This window comes from Branchiostoma belcheri, unplaced genomic scaffold, assembly GCF_001625305.1.
Source record: "Branchiostoma belcheri isolate BF01 breed outbred unplaced genomic scaffold, Haploidv18h27 scaffold292, whole genome shotgun sequence".
NCBI classification, from domain to species: domain Eukaryota; kingdom Metazoa; phylum Chordata; class Leptocardii; order Amphioxiformes; family Branchiostomatidae; genus Branchiostoma; species Branchiostoma belcheri.
Genome location: NW_017803901.1, coordinates 173,306 through 182,369, shown reverse-complemented (window position 1 = coordinate 182,369; position 9,064 = coordinate 173,306). Strand labels below are relative to the sequence as shown.

At 45.6% G+C, this 9,064-nt stretch overlaps 1 pseudogene; it reads right to left on the bottom strand.

Moving 5' to 3' along the window:
* Positions 1–74: 74 nt before the first annotated feature.
* Positions 75–7,219, bottom strand: LOC109473197 (annotated as a pseudogene).
* Positions 7,220–9,064: the final 1,845 nt, after the last annotated feature.

The window sequence follows — 9,064 nt, the reverse complement described above, 5'->3', positions numbered from 1 at the left end:
CTGAGGCACTAATGAATATAGCACTTGATTCAGGAAAAACACAAATTGACTAATGAAATACACCTGAGATTTACCATCTATGACGAGAATCTCGACTCTCAGTGCAATCCGATTTTTGAAGCTGAGCGGGTAGAAACGAGTGTAGAGTGCATACGCTGGATGGTCCAACAGATTGCGAGCATAGCGGTGGCTGTCACTGTTCCCCTGGAACACCTGAAACAAAGAATATTGCACTGTGAGGATGCTCTGAAGGTAACATGAAAACTTAAAAAGGCTACAAACATACTGAGAGCAGCCCTGGATCACGCTGATATTCTTATATTTCTTATTCGTCAAAATCTTAATCTTGAATGTGTCTTTTTCTTGTCTCTCTTCACAGTGTGTAGTTGGACTGACCATCTCTTCGTCGTCCCCTGTGCTGTATGTTGTCCACCGTCCATTGACAGAGAACGCCAGCTTGTATGACGTCACCCAGTAGTCCAGGTTGTACGCTCCCTGGGTGATGACACCGGCAACCTCGTACACTCTGTCGTGCTTAATCTAGAGTTGACAGAGAAGCATCACTATAGTTTTTATTCGATTGAGGAAATGTGGTAATTGTCGTTATTGAATAGAGTCAACTTTCAAAAAGATTTTTTTAAATGCTGACTGGCAATGCAAAGCAGGCAATTCGTTGCCTTCATCCTTTACATCGGTGAAGTATCAGTCTTCTGGTGGTCTCGATCTACCTTTGGATCTCACAACCATTTACCCTAAGAGCACTTTTGAATTTCCGCTTGATCTGTTAGAGGACACTAGTTCTGGTGACCAGGCAATACTTACCTGCAGCCACTGGTCCGTGTCGGTGCGCAGAGCCGGAGACCAGCACGCCCCCTGCTGCTGCCCCTCCCCGCTGTTCAGACGGGCCTGCCACGGGAAGAAGTCGTCCCTTCGCGATGACGCGCTCATGTCGAGGTCGGGAACCTTCGGAACCGTACCAGGATCGTCGGGATCAAGTCCAACTCCCAATGGGACGTACTGGTCCTGCTTCGGCCACGTGTTTTCGTCTGGAGAGATCATTAGACTGTTAGTGGAGTGGGGTGAGCAATAGGGCACCTAAAATGCACCGCCCATGTCCACTGTGGTTATGTTTAGAGCTCCATGAAGCTAGAGGCCCTTATTATTAGTTGCCTGGATATCATCTGAAAGGACAGCGCTCTAATGTTGACCACCAACATGAGGGTAGTGGTGTGGCCTGTCAGTGTGGTGACACGCAATGTGGTGGCCTGCGAACCATATACACTTCATGCTGAAGATCGAGGAATGTGGCTGTGCTATAGGGTCCTATAGGGCAGGACGTTACTGAGAGTAAGTGGACAGAACATCGTATCAACATCTCAGTTCTAGAAGAGTCATGGATGGAAAGGTGACTAGTACTCCTACCCATGATCAGAAGGAGGAAGCTACAATACTTCAGACATGTGAAAAGCACAAACACGGCAAAAAACATCCCACAAACACGATCTGCGGTACCAAGAGAAGAGGGAAGCCGCGTAGTCCAGATATGGGTAGATGCCATCAGAGAAGCTTCTTACAAAACTGCAGCAGACTAGCCATTTGTGACGTACACCTTTATCACCATGGCAACCCAGGTATAGTAGCCTCTCGGGTACAGACGGATGTAGCGTGACGTCACAGGAACTGGGAGAGGGCGACTAACTCTGTTGTACCGATCTCGGTTTCCTTGGAAAACCTGTGTAAGAAAATAAGAATAATGGACATGAAAATGGACATACAACCTTTGCATATACATGCATAATTGAGTAATTCTAAGAATCCCAAGATGACCAAGTACGTATCCTATTAAAGATGGCCATGCGCCAAAAGTGAACAACCGTTGCAAGTCACAAAGTCTTCGCACCTGAACGTTGTCACTGCTGCCTGTGTATGGTCCCCACGAAGCGCCGTCCATGCTGAAGGCTAGAGTGAATGACATCACCCAACTGCCCAGGTCCCAGTTCGAGCCACCGCCACTGATCACCACCCCTGTGACGTCAGTCGTCTTGCCCAAGTAAACCTGCAGTCAAACATATATAGACTCTCCAGCCTGCTACTGAAACATACTAGTTCTTCATATCTACGATCTAGATTCAATGAAGAGCAGGTACCTGAAGCCATTGGCCCACCACGGAATTTGGTACCCAGCAGTATCCTGGCATAGGCATGTGGCGAGCCTGGATCGGGGCGAAGTCTGGTTTGTAGTTGGAGCTGGCGGTGAGGAAGACATCGGGGATGTACCGGCTGCCCAAACCAAGTGGGAATCCAGGAGGTTTGGCTTCTGTCAGGAAAATGTCATCAGTAAGACGTAGTGTACACTGACTGTAAAACTAGGAAGCTTACTCAGTAAAATACGAAGTTAGTAGTTAGTACCTACCTCCACAGTCTTCCTCGTCCTCCCCTCCACTACACTCCGTCAGGTTGTCACACAGCTGAGACTCCAACAGGCACGTCCCGTCTGTACAGGAGAACTGCCCAGCACCGCAACCTGGGTGGGGTTTTTATGAAAAGTTTACCTAATTATGCATATACTTCTAAAATGGTCTTTTGAGAACAACATTTATCTTTCCTATTATGGTTTGGACCAAGGACAAAGACACATGAAGTGACCCCACCTCCGGCTGTACAGTTCATCTCGTCCTCTCCGTTGGAACAGTCCTCCAACCCGTCACAGACGCGGTACGTCGGCAGACATCTTCCGTCACACTCCAACTGGAGAGCATTGCAGGGAGCTGTAAGTGACGGGATGTATGTTGGAGTTCTCAAGACTTATTTTATTAGCGAGGCATAAATAGAGAAATAGATGGATGTGTGCTGTGTGTCTGTGTACGTATGTCCATGTGTGTTTGTGTGTGTTTGTGTGTGTTTATGTGTATGTGCGTGTGTGTGTTTGCATATGTGTGTGTGTGTATGTGTGTGTGTGTATGTGTGTGCGTGTCTGTGTGCGTCAGTGTATGACTAGTCTTATGGATAGACTTACTGTGGCAGTTCTCCTCGTCTTCCCCAGAAGAACAGTCCTTGTCCCCGTCACACACCGAGGCGTTCTGGATGCATTCCCCGCCGTCACACTACCACAGTCCCTTCTCTGCACAGGACTCTGAAGAAATGTACACTGGTATGGAACGTTTCTGTCCAATGCTCCACAATTACACGATGAATCAATCGTGACATATATGCATTTTCTTGATGAATACGGTTTTTCCTATGTAGTACCCCCAGACTAGCCTGGGTACCGTATCCTGGTTTGTTTACGCCCGGACGTAAACTAACCAAGATGGTACCCAGGCTACCCTCGGGCATAAGCATTACAAATTGTGAAAATTAAAGTTGGTTATTTTGGGGAGCATAATTCCAGTCAGAAGCTCAGAAGAATGTATCTGATAGACTTCGAAACGAAAGCAGGTGAGATACACCACGGGTTGTGTAAGAAGAAAACCCCAATATCCCACAAATGAAATAGATTGCTACATCATTACACATTTCACATCACACATTTCCATTGGGACACAAGTTAAATGTTGCAAAGGCTATGTCATGTAGGTATGAGATCTCCGAATTCTTATTTGACCTTTTCAGGGCAGTCTCAGCTGCAGGTCATGATTGTGTACATCATGGGCTAATTTATAATTTGCTTAAAACTTACGACACAGCAGCTCGTCCGATGCATCATCACAGTCGATGATACCATTGCACACTGCAGATGGTGCTACACATTCGCCGCTGTCTTCACATCGGAACTCCATACTGGTACACACTGTACAACATACATATTTGATGGTAGTACGCAGGTTTCATAGGCGTAAACATACCGCAATGAGCACACTTGACTACACTAACCATTTTTAAGTATTGAAAACACCACAAAAAACTTATATGATGGGGGTCCTTTCGGTCGGTGTGACTGTTTCAGATCTTACAGCCTGTCATCCGTGTTGACATTTTCAAAAGCGTATGCTAAGTTATCGTAGCAGTCACCTGTTATGCTAACCTTCAACAAATTACAAACTCTCAACAAATAATGCAAACAAGATCCCGATTTGCATGATTTATGACTGATGATGTTGACTTTTACCTAATTGTCACAAATGTAAAATCATCGCTATTCAACACTATGGTATTATGACATTTTCCCAGGTATTATGCAAATTAGGTATTATGGTCACCTATCTGGGTTCCACCATCTCCAACAACCTGTCCCTGGAGGCAGAGTTAAACAAACGCATCGGCAAAGCAGCAACAGTTATGGCTCGCCTTGGGAAACGCGTTTGGGACAACGCAATGCTGACCACCAACACCAAGCTAGTGGTATACAAGGCTTGCATACTCAGCACGCTCTTGTATGGCAGCGAAGCCTGGACACTGTACTCCCACCAAGAACGACGACTCAATGCCTTCCACATGCGCTGCCTCAGAAGAATCCTGGGCATCAGTTGGCAGGATCGTGTCCCGAACAAGGACGTCCTGGCACAGGCCGGAATGACCAGCATGTACGCCTTGCTCAGCCAGAGGCGTCTGAGATGGCTCGGTCATGTTAGCCGAATGGACGATGGCCGAATTCCGAAGGACGTGCTGTACGGAGAACTAGCAACCGGTGCCAGACCTGTGGGGAGGCCCGTCCTCCGCTACAAAGACGTCCTCAAGCGTGACATGAAGGCAGGAGGGATCGACCAAACAAGCTGGGAGACAGTGGCAGCCGACCGCAGCAGATGGAGGCAAGCCGTGAAGACAGGCGTCAAAACCAGTGAGAAGAGGAGAGAAGAACAGTGGGAGGAGAGAAGACAGCGTAGACGACAGAGACCAGCACAAACCTGCACACAACCTGACGTTTTCACCTGTGTCAACTGCGGCAAAGTATGCCGCTCCAGGATCGGCCTCTACAGCCATAGCAGGCGATGCATGAAGACATCCTGACCCACGGCGCATATTCCATCGTCTCAAGAGACGAAAAGGATGCCAACAATGCAAATTAGGGAGCATTTTGCAGAATTGATGTTCCTCGCTTACTTCGCTACGCATGCTCCAAGATTCAATGACCTATAGTGGAATACATTTGATTCATGAGCGTTCGAGCTTTGTGCAATAATCATGCAAATTAGATACATGTACTTGTATGCATAATGACCATCCAATTTATGATTTTCTCCTCAGCTACCTACCTACCTACCAAAAGCCATGACAATCTACCAAAGCTTCATGAGTTATCATCTTTTATAAATTTTACGAAATTTTACGAAAAATGGTCCTGCAGTTCCATAAAAGCTGCTAGGAGGCCCAAACCTAGGCCACTTGTTGATTCTCTGTTCCAAGGGCTCTCTAACAGCCAATTAACTAACTAGAAAGTGAGCTTACCGCAGCCACTCTCATCCGACTCGTCGTAACAGTCACCGACGCCATCGCAGCGCATTGTACCATCGATGCAGTAACCGCGGCGTCCACAGAAAAATTTGGGCAAGGGACAATCATCGGCTGTGCAGCTTTCCTCATCGGAACCATCGTGGCAATCAGTCACACCGTCACAATGCCATTCTGGCCGGATATTACTTGAATAGTCGGTTGTGGTACACTCTCTCAGACAATCTTGCTCATCTTCACCGTCTGGACAATTCTTTAAGTCGTCACACAGCCAATCTTCAGGGATACATGCTCCACTACCTTGACACCTGAAGGCGGGACGATCACACACTTCGCTCCAGCAGTTGTCCTCATCTGAACCGTCTTCACAGTCTTCCTTACTATCACATCGCCAGGTTGGATCTATACATTGTCCACTGTCACACTTGACGTAATCGAAAAAATAGCACGCTTTGTTTATGCAATCTTCCTCATCTGAGCCGTCGTCACAATTGACCACACCGTTGCATTGTCGCTGTGGAGAAATGCATTCCCCGCTTCCACACTTCAAGTCCCCAAGGTTGTAACAGTATTTGTTCATGCAGTCGTCCTCATCTGAACCATCGTCGCAATCTTCATCACCGTCACATTGCCAGTATGGGGGGACACATTCTCCACTTTCACACTCGAAATAGTTGGACAAGGGACACACGGTGCAATATGAATATTCTTCATCTGAACCATCTGGGCAATCATCATAACCGTCGCATTGTAAGTCTATAGCGACACATTCCTCACCTATATCACACTTGAAGTAGTTGGGCCAGGGACACGCTGTACAATTTTCCTCATCTGAACCATCTGTACAGTCATCCCTACCGTCACATTGCCAGTGTAGGTCTACACATTCGCCACTATCACACTTGAAATCGTCGCGGTAGTAACACTCTTTGTTTATACAATCTTCCTCATCTGAACCGTCTCCACACTCATCAGCACCGCTACACTGCCAGTATGGGGGGACACATTTACCACTTTCACACTTGAAATAGTTGGACAAGGGACACACGGTGCAATATGAATATTCTTCATCTGAACCATCTGGGCAATCATCATAACCGTCGCATTGAAAGCCTATAGCGACACATTCCTCACCTATATCACACTTGAAGTAGTTGGGCCAGGGACACGCTGTACAATTTTCCTCATCTGAACCATCTGTACAGTCATCCCTACCGTCACATTGCCAGTGTAGGTCTACACATTCGCCACTATCACACTTGAAATCGTCGCGGTAGTAACACTCTTTGTTTATACAATCTTCCTCATCTGAACCGTCTCCACACTCATCAGCACCGCTACACTGCCAGTATGGGGGGACACATTTACCACTTTCACACTTGAAATCAGCGGGATTGTAACACTCTTTGTTGATGCAATCTTCTTCATCTGAACCATCTTTACAATTATCACCACCATTACACAGCGATTCTGGGTGTACACATTCACCACTATCACACATGAAGTAGTTGGGCAAGGGACACACTGTACAATTTTCTTCATCTGAACCGTCTGGACAATCATTATCACCGTCACATACCACAGCGAGAGAGAGGCACTGGCCGACAATGTCACAGCCGAAAACGTCGGGCGACAAACAATCTGGAGCCGTGCACTCTTCATCCGAGCCATCGAGACAATCTATGAAACCATCACACCTTTCTGCCCAATCGATGCATTCGTTAGTTGTTTTGCATACCAAGGCGGGGCACTCTTCGTCTCTGTCGGCAGTACGAGGGGAGGCATGGCCGATGGACAGCAGGTACATGAAAAGGAGCAAGCCGGGTACCATGGTCAACTTTACGGTGGGAAATGTTGCTGACATTTTTGGTATACTAGTCGTACCCTGGCACAGTGACGTCTACTCAGTCCAGTGCCAAAATAATCAGGTAAGTACTGGGCTTTGTGAATACCCTGTTTTACTAAAGGCTTATAAAAAGTATAGAATTACAGGGTAAAATATGGGTACTAACCCAGAGGAATATGCGAAAACGTCATCAAAACTTTTTAATTAGAATTGCTACATTCTCTCGCTGTTAACAGAGTGAGTCACACCCGACTTATCAGGATATGTATTTAAAATTTCGTGCTGTTGACCCAAAGAGTTGATCTGAATGCAAATAGACATCGGATAGACATATCAAACATCTTCAGATCTGATGTATTCTTAAGCTTGCAAACTTGCGAATTTCGACAGACGAGCAAGAAAAACAGTAAGGAATGTTTTATGGTTTCCACATAAAACTGCAAATTGAAATTCCAGGTGGCACTCGCCTGTATAGGGCACATGTAGCTTATAAGCTATGTAGTCTCGCACTATACAGTGCAAGTCCCATGCCGCCCCTCTGTTGCATGCGTTGGACTCATGCAGTTACATGTATTAAGTCCCAATGAACCCGGTTAAGATTCATTTTTATAGTATTCATCAGAAATATACAAACACATTTTGATTGGTGTGTGGGAAATATATGACCATTTCTGTCAAATACATATATCTTCCAATATAGGGTTAATGTCCCCACCCAGAGCTGTATATGGTAAGATAATCGCTGGTCAGGTAGCGATAACCACCGAGTAAACCACCAAGTGAGCGAAGCGGGATTATATCATCATATACACCAAGGATAAGGTGGGGCATTAAAGTTATTATCGTATAGCCTATCGAAAATGCAACTGACACAAATTCCTTAATAGAATTCCTCCATTGCCGAAAAAACTATCACATTCTATGTTACGTGTAACATGATGTCATGGAATCATCTGCGGCGAACACGTGATATTGGAACAGTACCACTTTAAGTGGGGGGTGCCAAAAATTATGTTTAGTATTTTTGTTTAAATTTCATTTATATCTATTTAATAGTGTTGTACTTTGAAATAAATTATTCAAAAATACTACAAGTCTTAATACTAATCTTAGTGCCCTGCCCTCTGTATAATAGTGCGATCCAAAAAGTGGTCGGTTATTCTAATAACTGACCACTTTTGAAGTTACGGCCTCATAACCAATGCCAAATGGAGCCTTCCGATTGGTCGACGCCTTCTAGCTATATGATAATGAGCACGTCGGCAGAACGTACTGCGCCTGCGCAGAACCCTGAATTTTCGCGGTTTTCGGTGGATTTTTGGTCAACGTTGCATCAGAATTTTGCTTGTTGCAGACGATATTTTTTCCGACATAACATCTGGAGACTACTGTTGGAATGTTAACCTGATATGAGCAAATACAACCTTATATGAGACGTTCTTCTGAAGTGCTGTGCAGGGCAAAGGCCACCAAATGGCCCAATCTGAGACCCCTTTGATTGAGTGCAGCTAAACCAACTGAAAACAGCCTTTTTCTTGGTATGTGTGGATGAATGCTGGTATTTTCCAGCTGGAGAGTTATTTCTATTTCTATTAACTTGAAAAAAACTGGCTGTTAGTGTTGTTCTGGCTGCTTGGTAGGTTCTAAAACTAATCCCATCTTCTTGTCTTTTGGTGGTTTTCAAGGGGGTCAGAGGTCATGCTGCCAGTGTTTGCATTTGCCGTGATAGTACCGCTGGTCAAAAAGTGAAATTTTTGGCCTAAATGGACAATTTGGAAGTTGGACTACCCTGTCAATATGTGTTTACAATAGTTGAACACTCAAGTAGGT